Source organism: Tamandua tetradactyla, chromosome 15, assembly GCF_023851605.1.
Source record: "Tamandua tetradactyla isolate mTamTet1 chromosome 15, mTamTet1.pri, whole genome shotgun sequence".
Taxonomy (NCBI): Eukaryota; Metazoa; Chordata; class Mammalia; order Pilosa; family Myrmecophagidae; genus Tamandua; species Tamandua tetradactyla.
Window position 1 is genome coordinate 72,502,093 of NC_135341.1, and position 18,235 is coordinate 72,520,327.

Below are 18,235 nucleotides of genomic sequence, written 5' to 3' on the forward strand. Positions count from 1 at the left end.
GGCCTTAGACCTCTGCCCTATAGAGTCCATGACTAGGGCCTTCCAAAAATATAGTCAAAGCTCAAAAGCTGAGGCAGATCCCGAAGGTATTGACAACTAGAGGAGATCAACTAGCTGCCCTCCTGACAACTAAATGGCAACTTCTTTCATGAAGGGAGATACTAGCGCTACACCTCCATGATATCACGGTACTTCCATTGAGCCAAGTGACCCCACTTCTTCATACATGTTTAGAGAGGGGATCTTCCAGCATTCCAGAGGGCCTCACTTCCTGAAGAGGAAAGTTAATGAGACAAACTGCAGCTGCACTCATTGTTGGTCATCAACCACTCATCAACCACCAGCCATTCACAGGCCCCCTCATTCTCAGCTTTCACTCCTGCTGGTCTTCGCAGCGCACCTGGTAATGTAAACCTCATTCTTGAGGGGTCTGAGTCCCTGGTAATTATACCCTTATCAAGTTGGGTTAGCTGCACTTGTTCACTTATAATAACAATTGGCCAAGAGGTGCTGCCCTGGGTCTCACATATATTGCTCCCTGCCCCCATTGTTTATCACAGCCCTATCTCCTGCCTCTGACTAAGGTCAACTACCCCTGCTGGGATGATGACTTCATTTCTTGCCTATTGGTTCCTAGACAGGAGGAGTTTTAAAATACCCAGACTAAAACCATTCAAAGGTTTGTAGTTCAGTTTTCCCTTGCTGTGCTCCCTGACAAGAATACACTACCTCTTGGGATTAAGACTTCTAAGCCTGCAGAACGCAATGCTATGGGATAGGGAAACATAAAGCCACCCAGTAGGTCATTGGGAATGATGATTAAATGGGTCACTCCTGCTTCTACTCCTTGGTTATCCATGTATTTTTCCTACTTGGGATACAGGACCATACAGAGGTCTCTGATTTTATGTGTAAACTATGTCCTCAAAGAAGGCACCTATATCCCATCCTCACACTTTCAGCTGCATGTGCAGCAAATCATTCCAATGCTCTATCAGGCTGGCAGCTTCTGGGTGGTTCAGTAATGATACGACCAGTGGATCCCATGATCTGCAGCTCCTTCACTGTGAAGTGGTTATTCTGATCAAATATGTTTTGAGTGGGATGCCATGCCGATGGATCAGTTTCTCCATAACCCATGGGGCAGTGGTGCTACATGAGGCACTTCAGACATCAAAGGCAAACCCATACTCAAAAATAGGTGTCTCTTGCTGAGAGAACAAATTTCCACCAAGTGATCATTTCGTATCCTTGAGGAATAGTGGAGCACAGTGTTGGTCTCTGTTGAGCCACTTTAGACTTCAGCAGGGGCAATAGCTATATTAATCTTGTTCAATGGGAGTCCATGCAGTTGTGTCCATGTATAATCTCTATCTCTGTCACTGTGTCTACTCCATTCTTGGGTCTATTCTATAATCTATCATACTATTTTGAGGGAGAGTTATTGATGAAGGCTGGCTAATTTCAACTGGATGGGCATTTCATCTACTTGGTTGATCAATGCCTCTTCTGTGATGCATGTATTCTGGTGAGCATAAATATGTGATACAAAAATCTTTACATTTTATGCCCATTTAAGTGGGTCCATCTACCTGTCTCTATCGCAGACCTCTTTGTCTCTAATCTTCCAGTCATTTCCTTCTAGGCCCCCAGCCAGTCCACCCAGTCAATGGCCACTGCCCATGAATACATATATGGTCTCATCTTGGACCACTTCTCTTTCCACATAAAGTGGTTAACCATATATATACTACATGCAGCTCCACTGCTGGGAAGATTTTTCCCTCTCCACTTTCTTTCAGGGCCAACCCTGAGTGTGGTTGTAATTTAGTAGCTATTCATTTTCAACTTACATCCACATATTGAGCTCTTTTCTCTTCCTTCATTTTGTGATCTTCTGAGATCAAAAATATGGCCATGATGTGAGCTGAGGGAGAGGTGCTGGTGCAATGTGATGGATGACATGGGAGTCTGACATGGGAGTTCAAGCAACTTACTCATGCTCTTTGCTCCTGCTTGGGCTCAGTCCCAGATGTCTCATTTCCATCTTACAATGGACTGCTGCTGGGTCCAAACAAATTTATGGCTTGAAAGATCCAACAATTTTCTATGGTAAACAATTCGAATTTCAGAATCATGACTGCATTCAGCGGGAGCTAAATTTTCTCCTTCTTTGGATCCTGCAATAATTATAGCATTTAGAAAGATATTCCGGGGCAGCACAGTCCCGAACAAACAGAAATGATGGGGAGGGAGGATAGTTTGGCCATAAGGAGGGATTTGTGGTGATGAGGATCTGGGATTTGAGAAGTAACTTCTATGGCAACATAGAGTGGTTCCAAACAGAACTAGCATCTGTAAAGAGCCAAAGTTAAAGGCAGAGAAATTCCTAAAGTGAGTGCTTGACTGAGGTGGGAGTTTTTATAAACAATGGAGATGTGGCTGCATGGGTAGTTCAGTGCTAGAATGCTCACCTTCCATATAGGAGACCTGGGTTTGAGTCCCAGACCATGCACTCCCCCCAAATAATAATAATAATAATAATAATAATAATAGAGATGCATATTTTGAGTACTCATGTGCTAAGGCTCCTTGAGCATGCCTTTTATTGAAGCAGAGAAGTGAGAGGTAGCATAGCTGAAAATGGGGATGATTTGCCTGCATTTTGGTTATGCGATGAATTAAATATGGCCACAAACTCATTTCCACTTCTCCCAATGAGAAAGAGTCCTCTCTTATTGAATATAGGATAGCTTTATGTCTTGTTTTGACCAAAAATATGGTAGAAATGTTACTGCTGTGAAACTTCCAAGGTTGACTTTATGGCCACCATGGTATAAGGGAGCCCAAGTCCCTGGGGAGGGACCACCCATTTGGAGGAGCACTGAGGCATCAGAGATGTTACATGAAGCCAAACTTCCTCTCGTGCCCAGATCCCAGCTGAATGCAGCTAAGTGAATGACCCAGGTTGAGCCCTGCCTGAATTCCTGACTCGCAGAATTGTGAGAAAACTAAATGGTTATTATTTTAAAGCATTAAGGTTTGGGGTTAATCCACTATACTGCAACGGATAAAAAAATAGCAGGTTGCTGCAGTGTTTAGAGATAGTAGGTCTTATGGAAACCATAATCTCAAAGATGACTCATAAAGCCCCCCTAGACAAATTAGAAATGAAATCATTAGCAGTCTGAATGAGAAAGGGGAAGAGGGAATTCAGTGACAATGACTCAGTAAGTTTGTCTCTTTAAAGAAAGTAAATTTCTATTTGGTTTGAAACCACTGGCTTTATTATTAGATAAGCTCACATGATTAAGCTAATGATTCTATATTCCTCCTTCGCAACCACACCTCCCTTTCTCCACCTTCAGTAACAACAACAAAAATTATTTGCAATTTTTGACTTTGTGTAAAAAAAATCTTTGCAATTATTGACTTGTGTATAAAATCATCCAAATAAAAAATATTTTCAAGGAAATGAATTTAACTGAAAAAGCACATTTTAGATTTTTCAAGTGGCTTTCTTGACCTTGATGAATTAGAAATGCAGCAAAGGCCAAGGACAAATCTCTGCTCAGCTCTATAGAGAACTCCCAGGAAGTTTTCCTCCTAGACCCAGTTGTCGAGGAAAGGGAAACCAGAATTAGATGGTAGATATGGGTTCTGGCCTCGGAGAAACTGATTTCTGCTCTCAGCTGCCTCACCCATGTGTGTGATTTTGAGTAGGGCCATTTAACTTCTTGGAGCCAGAGATTCCTCATCTTTAAAATGGGGTATAGTACATTTAACAAATATTTATCAAGCTGCTGTAATGTGTTGTGCACTGCTCTAGACATTTGAGATATACTGGTGAACAAAATGGACAAGAAAGAAAAAAATTCTGTCCTCTTAGAGCTTACATTCTACAGGGGAGAGACAGACAATTAAGCTAATACATATGTAAGTTATGTGGTTATGCTAGACAGCAATCAATTCTCTGGGAAACTAGAATAGGGTGAGGAGTAACAAAGAGCCAGAGGGCAATATGTTGTACTAAACAGTACCATATGGCTTCGGGTAGACCTCATTGAGAAGGTGACATTTGCACAAGGACTTGAAGGAGGTGAAAGAATGAACCTTGTGGCTGTCTGGGGAAGGGTTCCAGGCAAAGAGAACAATGAAGGCAGATGTGCTGAGGCGGGAGTGTTTGGTCTGCTGAGTTTGAGGAACAAGAATGGAATGAGTGAGGACAGACCACTAGGAAATCAGATATATAAGGGGCTGGGAAGACTGGGGTTGATCATGCAGATTCTATAGTCATTATAAGACTTTAGTTATCTCTGATTGAAGTGGGAACCATTGGAGGGTTCTGAGCAGAGGGTGACATGTTCCTTTGTCCTTTTAAATAGGATTACTCTAGCCTCGCATTGAGAAGGAGGAGCAAAGGCAGAAGCAGAGAATTTACTGCAATAACCCAGGGGAGAGTTGATGGCCTAGGCCCTGACTTTTTCATTTGCCTATTATGGGGCCATGTTAAGTAAACAGCATAGGATATTTGAGGAAAAAGATGGAGGGGGATGTTCTTATTCTCTTTGACATACCTACCCTGCACAAGGTTATGACTGGAGGTTGGACAGGTCCCGGCTGACTGCAATTAGGACTAACTGTGATGTAATAAGGGAAGGACAGAGGTTGTTTGTTTCCTTCGAAGTGTGCTGGCAACTGCCATCTTAGAGGAGTGGCTGGCAGACCCGGGGAAATCTGATCCTGCTGGTTGTATATTTTGGGAAAATAGGTGATGGTGCACTTTGCACAGGAAACTCAGCCATCCAGTCAATAATGGCTGGGTTTTAAGGACTGAAAATACCTCTCGACTAGAAGGGTTGACACCCAGGTCCCTCCACGTGAGTGCAGGGAGGAGTTTACAGCAAGGGTATGTAGGCACAGCTATGGGCTGAAAGGAGAGTAGATTCTCCTGGGCTTTTGCCGTTCCATTGTCACTTTCTTTACATGTGTGGAAAATCCAGTGCACATTCAAGGAAACATTCAATGAATGTTAGAAAAGAAACTGTCTGGAAAGATTTGATCATTGAGCTGAATTCACCCAGGCACACAGCAAATACCTGGAGTAGGAGCAGATTACCTTGTGCCTTATCTTGTTCTTCTAAATACATGTTCGTCCCCAAACAATTCCACCTCATCAAGGCTTCTGATAAGTTGTGGTTTGGTCAATCAAAGCTTGGGTGTAATTTATACAGACTGTCACCTTGAGAAGCCCTGGGGACTTGTAAGTTTTAGAAGGTGGTCTATAATTGTTTCTTCTCCACATATGCGACTTCTTCATTTCCCCTTCTTCCCCACCTCAGCATTTAAGGCTCTTGCTGCTTCTTTCATCCAACACCTTGGGGATCTCCTCTGTACCAAGCCTGAGCTCAGCTCTAGAGGTTCAGAGCTGAATAATTCAATTCGAGGCCCATAATCTTCAACTGTGTTTGTTCTAGAAGGCAGAGGGAACTATACAAACCCTGAAGCACTGTGAGCAAGTTTGTGACAAATCCAGAAGACCCCAAGGAAGGAATAGATTAGACTCTGAATGGTTCTTGATGGGTGAGATAAGGAGAGAAGTATATTCTCCACAGAAGAAATAATAGCTGCTAACTACAACAGCTTCTCCAAAAAAAAGTGTGTGTGTGTGTGTATACATATGTGTGTTATGATTTTAACTGATTGAAAGGATGAGTTGCTACTCATTTTACAAATAATAAAATATAAAATACTTGTTATTGTAAGTTCCATTTAGCCAATTAATTCTCACCAAATTCTTTAATCGATTTTGCTAAACGCTTGCATCCATGGCCAACCTGTGGTTGTAATTGACAAATGAATGTAGCTATGATATATGGATATACTGGCTGATATTTTATTTATGTCATGAATAAAACAAAAATGAAACAATGAAAATGTCAGAACTTTGCTCTTTGATCAATGACATGAGCAACTGCTTGATTTAAATGGGTATTAGTTTTTGAATACTGGAAGAATATTTCCTCATTTTTTGTGCTATTCATAATATAACAATTACAGTCATAACATACTTTAAAAGCATTTTCTCCATCACTTCTTCTTTTATTTTTTAAACACTCCCTTTCCTCTACCCCCTCTCTCCTGTAATCTCTAATCTACTTCTATCTCTGCAAATTTGCCATTTCTTTTTAAATATCATTCAATATTTTACTCTAGGTGCCTTCCTTATTTCACTGAGTATAATGTTTTCCAGGTTCTTCCGTGTTGTAACATGTCTCATTGCATCATTCTTTCTTAAGGTCAAATAATATTTCATTATTTCTATGTACCACACTTTGTTTATCAATTTGTTTGTTGATGTTGACACTTGGATTGTTTCTACATTGTGTCCATTGTGCACAATGCTGCTATGAACATTAGTGTATCTGTTTGAGACCCTATTTTCACTTTCTTTGGGTATTTACTTAGACTGAGATTTTTGGGTCATATGGTAATTCTATATTCAACTTTTTGAGGAACTGTCATATTGTTTTCCACACTGGTTGCATCCTCTTCCTTTCCCACCAACAATGCACTTAAGCTACAATTTCTGTGCATCCTCACCAACAAGTATTTTCCTTAAAAAAAAAAAAATAATGATAGCCACTTCATCCTAATAGCATGAAGTAGTCTCTCATTTTGGTTTTGATTTGCACTTCCCCAATGGCTAATGATATTGAGCGTCTTTTCATATGCTTATTGACCATTTGTATATCTTTGGAGAAATGTCTATTTAAGTCTCTTATTCAGTTTTTAATCAAGTTGTGTGTCTTTTTGTTATGGAATTGTGGCAGTTCTTTATATATTCTGGATAGTAAGCCCTTGTCTAATATATTCCATCACTTTCCTAAGTCTAGAGAGTCAACAAAACAATAAATCAAGACTTGATTTGTAGCATTTTCTTATACTCCTACCATGGTCAATTTCAAGTCAACAGTGTGACAAAGAGATGCACAGTAGCAAGCTATTATCCAGTATTCCCAATATACAGATACAATAGACATAAATAACCTCAAGAGCATAAGTAACAAAAAAGTAGTAGAATAATTAGACAGTGACAAGTTTTGAGTATTTAATTTCCTTTGTTTTTAATATAACTTATTTAATTATAAGTATAATTAAAATTTTTCTTTTTTTTTTGCAAGGGCAAGCACTGGGAATCAAACCCAGGTCTCCGGCATGGCAGGTGAGAACTCTGCCTGCTGAGCCACTGTGGCCCGCCCTATAATTAAATTTTTGTTAGAGAAGTTATAGGTTTACAGAAAAATCATGCAGAAAGTACCAAGTTCCCATATACCCCTGCCCCCATGCAGTTTCCCCTGTTACTCACATTTTGCATTAGTGTGGTACTTTTGTTATAATTGATGAAACAATATTATTATAATTATATTATTAACTTTAGTCTTTAATTTACATTAGGGAGCACAATTTAACTTTTTTTCTGGCTTAATTTCTTTTATTACAGAATTTGTAGGTTTTCAAAAAAATCATGCATAAAATAACAGATTTTCCATGTACTTCCTGTGCTGGTTATGTACCCTGAGAAAAGCCAGGGTCTTTAAATTCTTATTCAATATCATAGGGTGGAATTTTTGATTAAGTTGTTTCCATGGAGATGTGACCCACCCAGTTGTTAGTGGGACCTTTAGATTAGGTGGTTTCCATGAAGATGTATCTTGGCCCATTCAAAGTTGGCCTTGATCCATTTACTGGAGTCCTTTAAAACTGAACTATTTTGGAAAAATCTCAGAGCCAACACATGATATGTTTGGAGATGCAGAAAGAAAACACCTCTGGGGAAGGTGTTTGAAACCAGAAGCCAAAGGACCAGCAGATGCCAGACCTGTGCCTTCCCAGCTGTCATTGGCCTTTCTTGAGTTAAGGTATCTTTGTCTGCATGCCTTAGTTTGGACATTTTTATGGTGTTAGAACTGTAAATGTGTAATTTAGTTAATTCCCTTTATAAAAGTCAACGATTTCTGATATATTGCATTCTGGCAGCTTTATAGCAAACCAAAACAAGTAGTGTTTTAGTTTGCTAATGCTGCCAGAATGCAATACACCAGAAATGTGTTGTGTTTTACAAAGGGAACTTATTAGGTTACAAATTTATAGTTTTTTTGTTTTTTGTTTTTTGTTTTTTTTACATGGGCAGGCACGGGGAATCGAACCTGGGTCCTCTGGCATGACAGGCAAGAACTCTGCCTGCTGAGCCACCATGGCCCACCCCAAATTTATAGTTTTAAGGCCATGAAGATGCCCAAACTAAGGCATCAACAAGAGGATACCTTTACTCAAGAAAAGCCAATAATGTCTGGAGTTTCTCTGTCACATGGGAAGGCACATGGTGATATCTGCTGTCCTTTCCTGGCTTCTGGTTTCAAATGGCTTGCTCAGCTTCTGGCATCTCCTGGGGCATTTCCTTCTGCATCTCCAAACATCTATGTATTGGTTCCATCTTTCTCCTCTCTGGGTTGGCTCTGAGTTCACTCTCATAAAGGGCTCAAGGAAAGGATTAAGACCTACCTTGAATGGATAGGGTCACATCTCCTTGGAAACCAAACCTAATCAAGAGGTCTCACCCAACAATAGGTCTGCTCTCCACAAGACTGGATTAAAAGAACACGGCTTTTCTGGGGTTCATAACAGCTTCAAATGAGCACATTACTCTAGTCTTAACACCTTGCATTTGTGTAGTATATTTGTTGCAATTCCTGAAAGAACATTTTTATAATTGCTGTATTAATTATAGTCCATCATTTGCAACAGGGTTTACTGTTTGTGTTGTACAGACCTATGTTTTTTGTTTTTGTTGTTAATTTTTATTTTAGTAGCATACATACACCTAAAATTTCCCCCTTTCAACCACATTCCAATGTAATTTAATTTTTAACAATTTTTAATGTCTGTCTTGCAAATTTCCTGGAAATTGAATAATTGCCTCTCATGAGCTTGTCCCTGCCACCTCCAGCATACCACTGGTCCTAGCACAAGGTAGAAATTCAATAAATAGCAGTTGCTTTTCTTTCCTTTATTAAGGAACAAAATTTAAAAATGGATAAGAAAATGTGGATAGAATAATGATTAGCATGAATCCACATGAAAGGGCTTTCCAGAATGTATCAATAATGTGTAACTCTCCATCCTCCATCCCCCTCCATCTTCTGGGTATGTCAGGACAGCTCTGCTCTGGGAGGGAGGTAAGGCTCTGTGGAATGACCCACTTTTATCAGTCTCCTTTCTGAGCAGGCCAAGTATGATGGACCTCCCCACAGATAATGCTCTGGCTTTGGGTCCAGACAAAGGAGCTCACCCCTGCCTGACCTCACACACTGTGTTAAGTGATACTGATAGATTGTGCCTTGCATGTCTTCAGCAGCTCAGTCATCATCATACCCAACAAGTTCTGGAAGTATTTGTGACTGTGCCACAAAGGGCATTGCAACGTGTCAGGAAAACACTCCATCCTTCTGAAATTCACATGACAAAACTCACAGAGAGGAAGCTGCTAATATAGAAATAACAAAATTCGTATGTTCCCTGATAGCAACTTAGGCTCTAAAACACATCTCACCACCTTTGAAAGCTGACACTTAATTTGCTTGCTCTCGGGATGGCAAAGGACCAAAGTGGTCTAAGTGCTAGTCCTAAGTGCTTCTTAAATGGGACAGCACTTTTCATGTGGAACTCTTGGCAAACCTTTCCTTGCTTACAGACTGGAGAGTGGGAACAGATAAAGAGAAACAGCAAGCTCAGAGGCAAGCATGTCTGCAAGCTAAGTGAACTAATGTCCAACAAGTAAGCCCTTCCCACTTCCTGAATGAGTTTTTAGGGGACTTTGCTCCTCTGCTTTCTCAATGACCATAAGGACATCTACTGCTTTGCCCTACCCTGGTCTTTAATTTTCTGGATCTTGCTTTCCCATTTTCTAAGAATTAAGCCATATGGTTGCCATGGAGCAGCCAGTTCATATAACATTATCCTGTCCCTCTGGCTACAAGTGATAGATTCAGGAATAGCCACCAATCCCAATATAGGCTAATCAACCTTTTCCCCTGTGAAATTTTACTTTGGGCTTTGGAAAATGGATGGGTGTCACTCTAAGATGCTGAACCTGTAACATATAAAACTGTGGTCCAGTTGGAGCCATGCTCCTCTGTGTCCTCTAGGTGGGAGAAGAAACCAGGTACAAAAGGAAAAGAAGACCACAGAGAGAAGCAGAGGAGCCTGTAGTGAGAAGCCATAATGGTTTTCAAGTTCACAGTTCCACTGGGATCGTGAAGCCCAGATGCATTGCTATTCCTACATTCCAGGAGAAATTTCTATATCATTTCTATCATCTCCTTTTTCCTTGAAATAGTTTGACCTGAGTTTCTGTTACTTCAAACCAAAATAGTTCTAATTTGTAAAGCTGGGTAAAGCCCTGAGGAAAGGATAAAATGAAGAGATGGCTTGTCCAGAAAGTGCTATGGTGGCCAGTAGTGCCATGTCATCTGGCACGTAACCAGTCCACCATGCTTCCTGCTTGCCACTATGAAAAATGGTTATTTATACCTCAGAGTTATCCCACTGGAGAGATGGAGGAGCTAAGGCTCGTACATTAAATCCCATCTGTTTTTGGTTGAGAGCTACTCTGGAGGAAGGGTAGCTCCTGGCATTTTAGCCTGAAGTATGGGCGGACAGAGAGGCTTCCCATAGTTTCAGAGAGATACAGATGCTTACAGTTAGAAATCAGTTTGAGGCACAATAAAGTGGTAGGGATATGGGAGCAGCACTTCTGTAGATTTTTATACTTGTCTAAACCTACAACATTCCAGTGGATTGTTGAACTATGCTATTGAGAAAATGAGAGCCGAGCTTGAACAGCAGATGACTCACTATCACAAGAGCCACTAAATTAAAATAAAATAACGAATTCCTTATTAGCAGGAACACTACTGCCATGAAAGCAAATTTGTTACCTGAATAGTCCCGAGAACTCCATATTGGACTGTGTTTTGGTTTGTTAAACCTGCCAGAATGCAATATACCAGAAACGGAATGGCTTTTAAAAGAGAATTTATTAAGTTGCAAATTAACCATTCTAAGTCTATAAAAATGTCCAAATTAAGGTGTGCCAGTTTGAAAGGATTTATGTACCCGAGAAAAGCCATGTTTTAATCCAACTCAGTCTTGTGGGAGCAATGGTTTCTTTTAAACCCTATTCAGTACTATAGGTTGGAAACTTGAGTAAGTTATCTCCATGGAGATCAATTGTGGGTATTAAACTTGATTAGATGGAGACGTGTCTCAACCCATTCTACATGGGTCTTGATTAGTTTACTGGAATCCTATAAAAGAAGAAGCATTTGGAGAAAGGTTCAGAATGCCACAGAACCATGAAGAAGAGAGCCACCAGCCAGTGACTTTTAGAATGAAGAAGGAAAACACCTCCCAAGGAGCTTCATTAAGCAAGAGGCCGGGAGAGGAAGCTACTGGGCATCACCCTGTTCACCACATGCCTTTCCAGTGGAGAGAGAACCCCTGAACTTCATTAGCCTTCTTGAACCAATGTATCTTTCCCTGGATGCCTCAGATAGGACATTTCTATAGACTTGCTTTTGGACATTTCCATGGCGTTAGAACTGTAAACTAGCAACTTATTAAATTTCCCCTCTAAAAAGCCGTTCCATTTCTGGTATATTGCATTCTGGCAGCTAGTAAACTAGAATATAAGGCATTCAGGGAAAGATACCTTGGCTCATAAAAGGTGATGGGTCTGAAACACCTCTATCAGCTGGGAAGGTGCATGGCTGATGACTGCTGAGTGCCATGTTGGCTCTGTAGGTTCCGTCAGCTTTTTCCAAAATGGTTCCCTCTTAAAGGGCTCCAGTAAGTGACCCATATTGAATGGATGGAGACACATCTCCATGGAAACCTAATCAGAAAGGTTCCACCTACAATTGGGTGGGTCACATCTCCACAGAAACAACTGAATCAAAAAGATCCCATCCAACAATATTGAATCAAGATTTAAGGACATGGCTTTTCTGGGGCACACAACAGTTTCAAATGACCCCAGACTGGGATTGTTAATGTCAATAAATCTGGCATCAAAAATCAAGTGCCAGGGGTGCAAGGATAGTTCAGCGGTCCAGATTCAATTCTTAGCCCATGCACTCCCCAAGCAAACAAACGAAAAACCAACCAAACAAAAAAATTCAACAAATGGTTCTGCAATAAGGGGTTATTCACATGGAAAAAGAATGAAATATGACCCCTGCCATACAGCATACAAAAAAAAAAAAAAAGAAAGAAAATAAGTGCCAGTATAAAGACTGAGACATATAACTTAGGAATGCCTGGAGTAGACAATGATGGTGATTAAATGTACAAATACAAAAACATTTTTGCATGAGGGAAAACAAATAAATGTCAACATTGCAAGGTGTTGTAAATGGATGGTATACAGGAAAAAGTACAATCAATGCAAGCTAGGGTTTATAGTCAACAATAACATTATAATATGCTCCCACTTAATGTAACAAAGGCATTATGCCAAAACTACATGTCAACAGGTGGGGGTCATGAGGGTGGGATATGGATTCTTTGCAGAAGAGGAAATGTCTTCATACAGATTATGGTGGCGAAGGCATGTCTGCTTACTTAGGTTGGATTGTATGATGTACGAATAAAACTGTCAAAAAATGAACAAAGAGAAACAAGTGCTAGAGAAAATGTGGAGAAAGAGATGTACCTATTCACTGTTGGTAGGAAGTTGAGAGGTACAGCCCCTCTCTGCAGGGCAGTGTGGTGGTTCCACAGGAGGCTGGGGGTGGGGTTGCCATAGGATCCTGCAACCCCGCAGCTCGGTATATCCCTGAAGGAAGTGAGTGTGAATTTTTTCTTTTTTCTTTTTCATTTCTTTTCTGGAGTGATGCAAATGTTCTAAAAAATGATCATGGCAATGAATATACTACTATATGATGATATTGTGAGCCACTGATTGTATCCATGTATGGACTATAGTGTGTGAAGATTTCTCAATTAAAAAAAAAAAAAAGCATGTGCCAGTAACTCTAGGGTGACCTTACTCTCCAGGGGCAAATTTAGAGCTTGGTATGGTGTCTGAGTAACTAAGGGATCCCAGGTTAATTATAGGTAAATAGACATCATTGTTTCTGGCATTGAGGGAAATGCCCCCTAAACTTCTATTCAGAATCTTTCCTAGGTCTCACAGTGCCTCTCATCTCTCTAGGTCCAGGTCAAACTCACCACACCCAGCCCATCAACTCTGTGGAGGGCACTTCATCTGGACCCTTGCTCAGAACACCAATCTGTTCTGGCAGGTGACATCAGCCTGATACAATGCAGCAAGCAAGAGGCCACCCAGAGTCCAGTTGAGACACAAGAGTCTTTCACACAAGCCCTCCTTATAATGAGGGTGCTGCATTAGAACCCTAAAGCCCCCATCTCCTCTAAATTTACATTATTGCTTTGTATCTTTTCTTACTCTTATATTATTATTCAAATATACATGCACTCGTTTTAACTTTACAAATAAATCTCTAGTAGGTTAAACAGTGGCACCCCACCACCTCCCATTCCAGCCAGCACTCTCAAAAAAAAGATATGTCCAAGTGCTAACCCCTGAAAGCTGTGAGGGTGACCTTATTTGGAAAAGGGTTTTTTGCAGACAGAATTAAGTTAAGGATCTTGAAATGAATCATCCTGGACTCAGGGTGGGCTCTAAATCTGCTGACAGCGGTCCCTATAAGAAGAAGGTGATGTGCAGATGGAGGTAGAGATTGAAGATATGCATCTACAAATTAAGGGGCACCATGGATTGCTGGCCCCCACCGAAAGAAACCAACCCTGCTGACACTGATTTTAGACTATGAGAGAATAAATTTCTGTTGTTTTATGTTACCCAGTGTGCTGGTTTGAAAGGATGTATGTCCCCTAGAAAAGCCATGTTTTCATCTAAATCCCGTTTCATAAAGGCAGAATAATCCCTATTCAATACTGTATGTTTGAAACTGTAATTAGATCATCTCCCTGGATACTGTGATTTAATCAAGAGTGGTTGTTAAGCTGGATTAGTGATGACATGTCTCCACCCATTTGGGTGGGTCTTGATAGGTTTCTGGAGTCCTATAAAAGAGGAAACATTTTGGAGAATGCAAGAGATTCAGAGAAAGCAGAGAAGAACGACATAGCCATGAGAAGCAGAGTCTTTCAGCTAGCACTTTGGAGATGAAGAAGGAAAATGCCTCCCGGGGAGCTTCATGAAACAGGAAGCTAGGAGAAGAAGCTAGCAGATGACGCTGTGTTCACCATGTGCCCTTCCAGATGAGAGAGGAACCCTGTGTTCACCATGTGCCTTTCCAGATGAGAGAGAAACTCTGACTGTGTCACCATGTACCTTCTAAGCTGACAGAGAAACCCTGAACATCATCGGCCTTTTTGCCTTTGATTGGACATTTCTATAGACTTCTTGTAATTGGAACATTTTCTTGGCCTTAGAAGTGTAAACTAGCAACTTATTAAATTCCCCTTTTTAAAAGCCATTCAATTTCTGGTATATTGCATTGTGGCAGCTAGCAAACTAGAACACCCAGTTTGTATTAATTTAAGGCAATCTAGGAAATCTAGGAAAACATCACTAGCAACTTGAAGGCAGGGACCATCAATTCAGTGATTTGCAGTACCCTATAGTTATCTCCCTTTCGTTCTTGTCAATAGAACCCTGATCTTGTAATTTTGTTTGGGTGGCAATGTGCCCAGGTTTGGACAATAAGACCAGTGGTCAGTCTGCTATGAGGCTTCTGGTAAAGCTTTTGCCTTCCCAATAAAGCGAGGCAAACATGGTCAGTTTTGCTGCTCTCCACTTCTACTTTTTGTTTTTTGCCTTGATTGCAGATGAGATGACTGTGAAACTCATGAATCCACATTAATGATGTTTGGAGCTGACCTCCAAATTTCTTGTTATGGGAAGAAATAAAGTCCTATTTCTTTAAGCCCCTGCAGGTGGGTTTTCTACTGCTTGCAGCCTCATAGCCATGCTTGCCAGGAGAAGAAGCAGAAATAGTAGGAGCATGACTTCTACCTCACGATGTTCATTTCTGACTCCCAAATCCCACACAAGTACAAAATCTGCTTGGCACAACCTGTGTCTCATGTGAAACCTGAACTATAAATGAGTATCTTGGAAATGAAGAAATATATTTGACTTTATACCATTTAGCTTGCACACTACAAAGGGATTTAAATGGAGCTGAGTGAGCCACTCTGCAATTCCTGCTATACCATCCCTCAATGAGAAGGGAACTGGGGGTCCCTAGGCAGCACCCCTAAGTGATGCTTGTTGTATTAGTTAAGGTGATACTAACCGCTATAACAGACAAACCCTGAAATCTCAATGGTTTAACACAATAGTAGCTTATCACCTAATCCTGAAAAGTCCTAGCCAGTTGTTGGCAAGTGTGGAGAGAGGATGGAAATGCCCCATTCCATGCAGTCATTCTGGGATCCAGGCTGACTTTTTCAATATTCAGCAGCCAAGAAGGCATGTCCACTTCTTAGAAAGCCTTGGCCTGGAAGAGGCATAAATCACCACCATTCATTTTCTATTGACGAGAACTCATTATATCATTCCCACCTAAAAGCAAGGGGGTGGGACTATAAGATCTTGGCTTGACAGCAACTTCCCAGAAACAACTCTACGAGGAAGAAAGAATAAATCTTTTGCCACCAACTAAACTTGATATAATTGCTATGGCTGGTTTCATCCCTAACATAGTGCATCAGGGCTCAGTAAATCCTTAACAGATAAATGGGTGAACGAATGAGGGAGGGATTAAGATAGTCCCACACAAACAAAAACTGAGGATATTCATCACCTCTAGACTTGCCCTACAAGAAATGATAAAGGGAGTTCTGCAGATTGAAAGGAAAGGACACCAGACCATTGACTGACACCAAAGGAAGAAATAAAGATTTCTGATAAAAATAATAACATGGGTAAATATAAAATACCATGAGATTGCGTTTTTTATTTGTAACTCCACTTTTTACTTCCTACAGGATCTAAAAGGCAAATGTATAAAACGTAATGATAAATCAGTGATTTGGACTCACAACCTACAAATATGTAATTTGTAACAAGAACTGCATAAAGGTGGGGAGTCAGAGGGGTACAGGAACATAGTTTTATATGCTATTGAAGTTAGGTTCGTATCAAAGCAAAGAAGATTGTTACAGATTTAGGATGTTAAATTGAAGGCCGGTGCAACCACAAGAAAACATCAGAGGATATTCAAACTCATAGAGACAGAAAGTAGAGAACAGGTTAGCAGGGGTGGAGTGCAGGGGCAATGGGGAGTTAATGCAAAGTGAGTATGGGTTTCTGTTTGGGGTGAGAGAAAGTTCTAGTAATATAGTGATGAGGGTACTGCAACATTGTAAGTGTGATTAATTCCACTAAACTGTATGCTTTGGAAGAGGTGGGATGGGAGGATTTCTGCTGTATATATGTTTCCACAATTAAAAAAGTAAGAAAGATAAACTAAAGAGGTAATGACAATTAAATGCAATATGTGATAGTGGATGGGATCTAAGAAGGAAAGAGAAAAGGCTCAAAGGACATTATTGGGACTTAAGAAAAATCCTAAAACATAGAATGTAAACTTTATATCAATGCTAGATTTCTTGAACTTGATAACTGCACATATTCACATATGTGAATATCCTTGTTTGTAGGAAATGTACATGGAAGGATTATGTTCAAGGAGTATGATATATGTAAACTGCTCTCAAATCTTCAGAAAATAAGTTATATAGGAAGAGAGAGAGAGAGGGAGAGGAAAATGTGGCAAAGGTGGCAAAATGTTAAAATAAAAAGTTTTTTAAAAATTCACTCCAAAATATGGCCCTTTTCACTATATTATCAAAAGGATCCACTGATCAAGCAAGATTAAGACCCCTGCTCATTGGGGCCTGTTGTAAAGGATCCTACCTAGATTGCAAGCTCTCACAGGAGTCACATATTTTCAGTAGTTGTAACTGTTATTTCTGAATTCTGAGTTGCTAGACTGTTTTATGTAAACTGGTCATTTCCAGAAACTTTGGGTATTTATGTGACACCTGAGAGTCAGAGTTAGAGCTCTGAAGCTATGAAAATCAGCAGTACCCCATACGGGAACTGTTCAAAAAGTTGAAAAAGGGACCAGACTTCTTCTAGAGATATGAATGAAGCTGATCTGGATAGGACTGGGGTAGATCAGAATACAGGGTAAAGGATGATATCGTCCATATTTTAAAACTTCAACTTCTGTGTAAGACCAAAGGGAAAGATGTTTAATTGGTGCAAAATTTATATTTTGGGTAGCACATTACTTAATTTAACTTGTATGATCAGTTTAGTTGAACACCATAAATACATAGAATCTTGAATAATGTGTGAAATCTTGTTGGTTTGCATAGGTTAGTGTGATATTCTGCTACATCCCAGAATAATTTGGTCAGTGAATAAAGAAATATCTGCAAAATCCCCTTTGGGGACTGGAGAGAAAGGAAGAAATATTCAACTTCCCTATTTGGAGAATTTCTGATATTCTCGCAAGCAGTGGGGACAACCAAATCAACAGGTTGAGTCCTCGATCTTAGGGTTTGTCTCTATGAAACTTATTCCTGAAAAGGATAGGTTAAGCTTACTTAAAATTATGCCCGAGTCATCCCTAAGAGAACCTCTTTTGTTGCTCTCTCTCCAAGCCAACACAGCAAGTGAACTCACTGCCTTCCCGCCTACATGGGACATGACTTCCAGGGGTGTAAATCTCCCTGGCTATGTGGGACAGAATTCCCAGGATGAGCCAGGACCCAGCATCATAGGATTGAGAAAGCTTTCTTGACCAAAAGGAGGAAGAGAGAAATGATACAAAATTAAGTCTCAGTGGCTGAGAGATTTCAAACAGAGTCGAGAGATCATCCTAGAAATTATTATTCTTATGCATTCTATAGCTATCCCTTTTTAGTTTATGGTATATTGGAGTGGCTAGAGGGAAATATCCAAAACCAGTAGCCTTGATTCTTGAAGACAATTGTATAATGATATAACTTTTACAATGTGACTGTGTGATTGTGAAAACCTTGTGTCTGATGCCCCTTTTATCTAAGATATAGACAGATGAGTGAAAATAATATGGATAAAAAATAA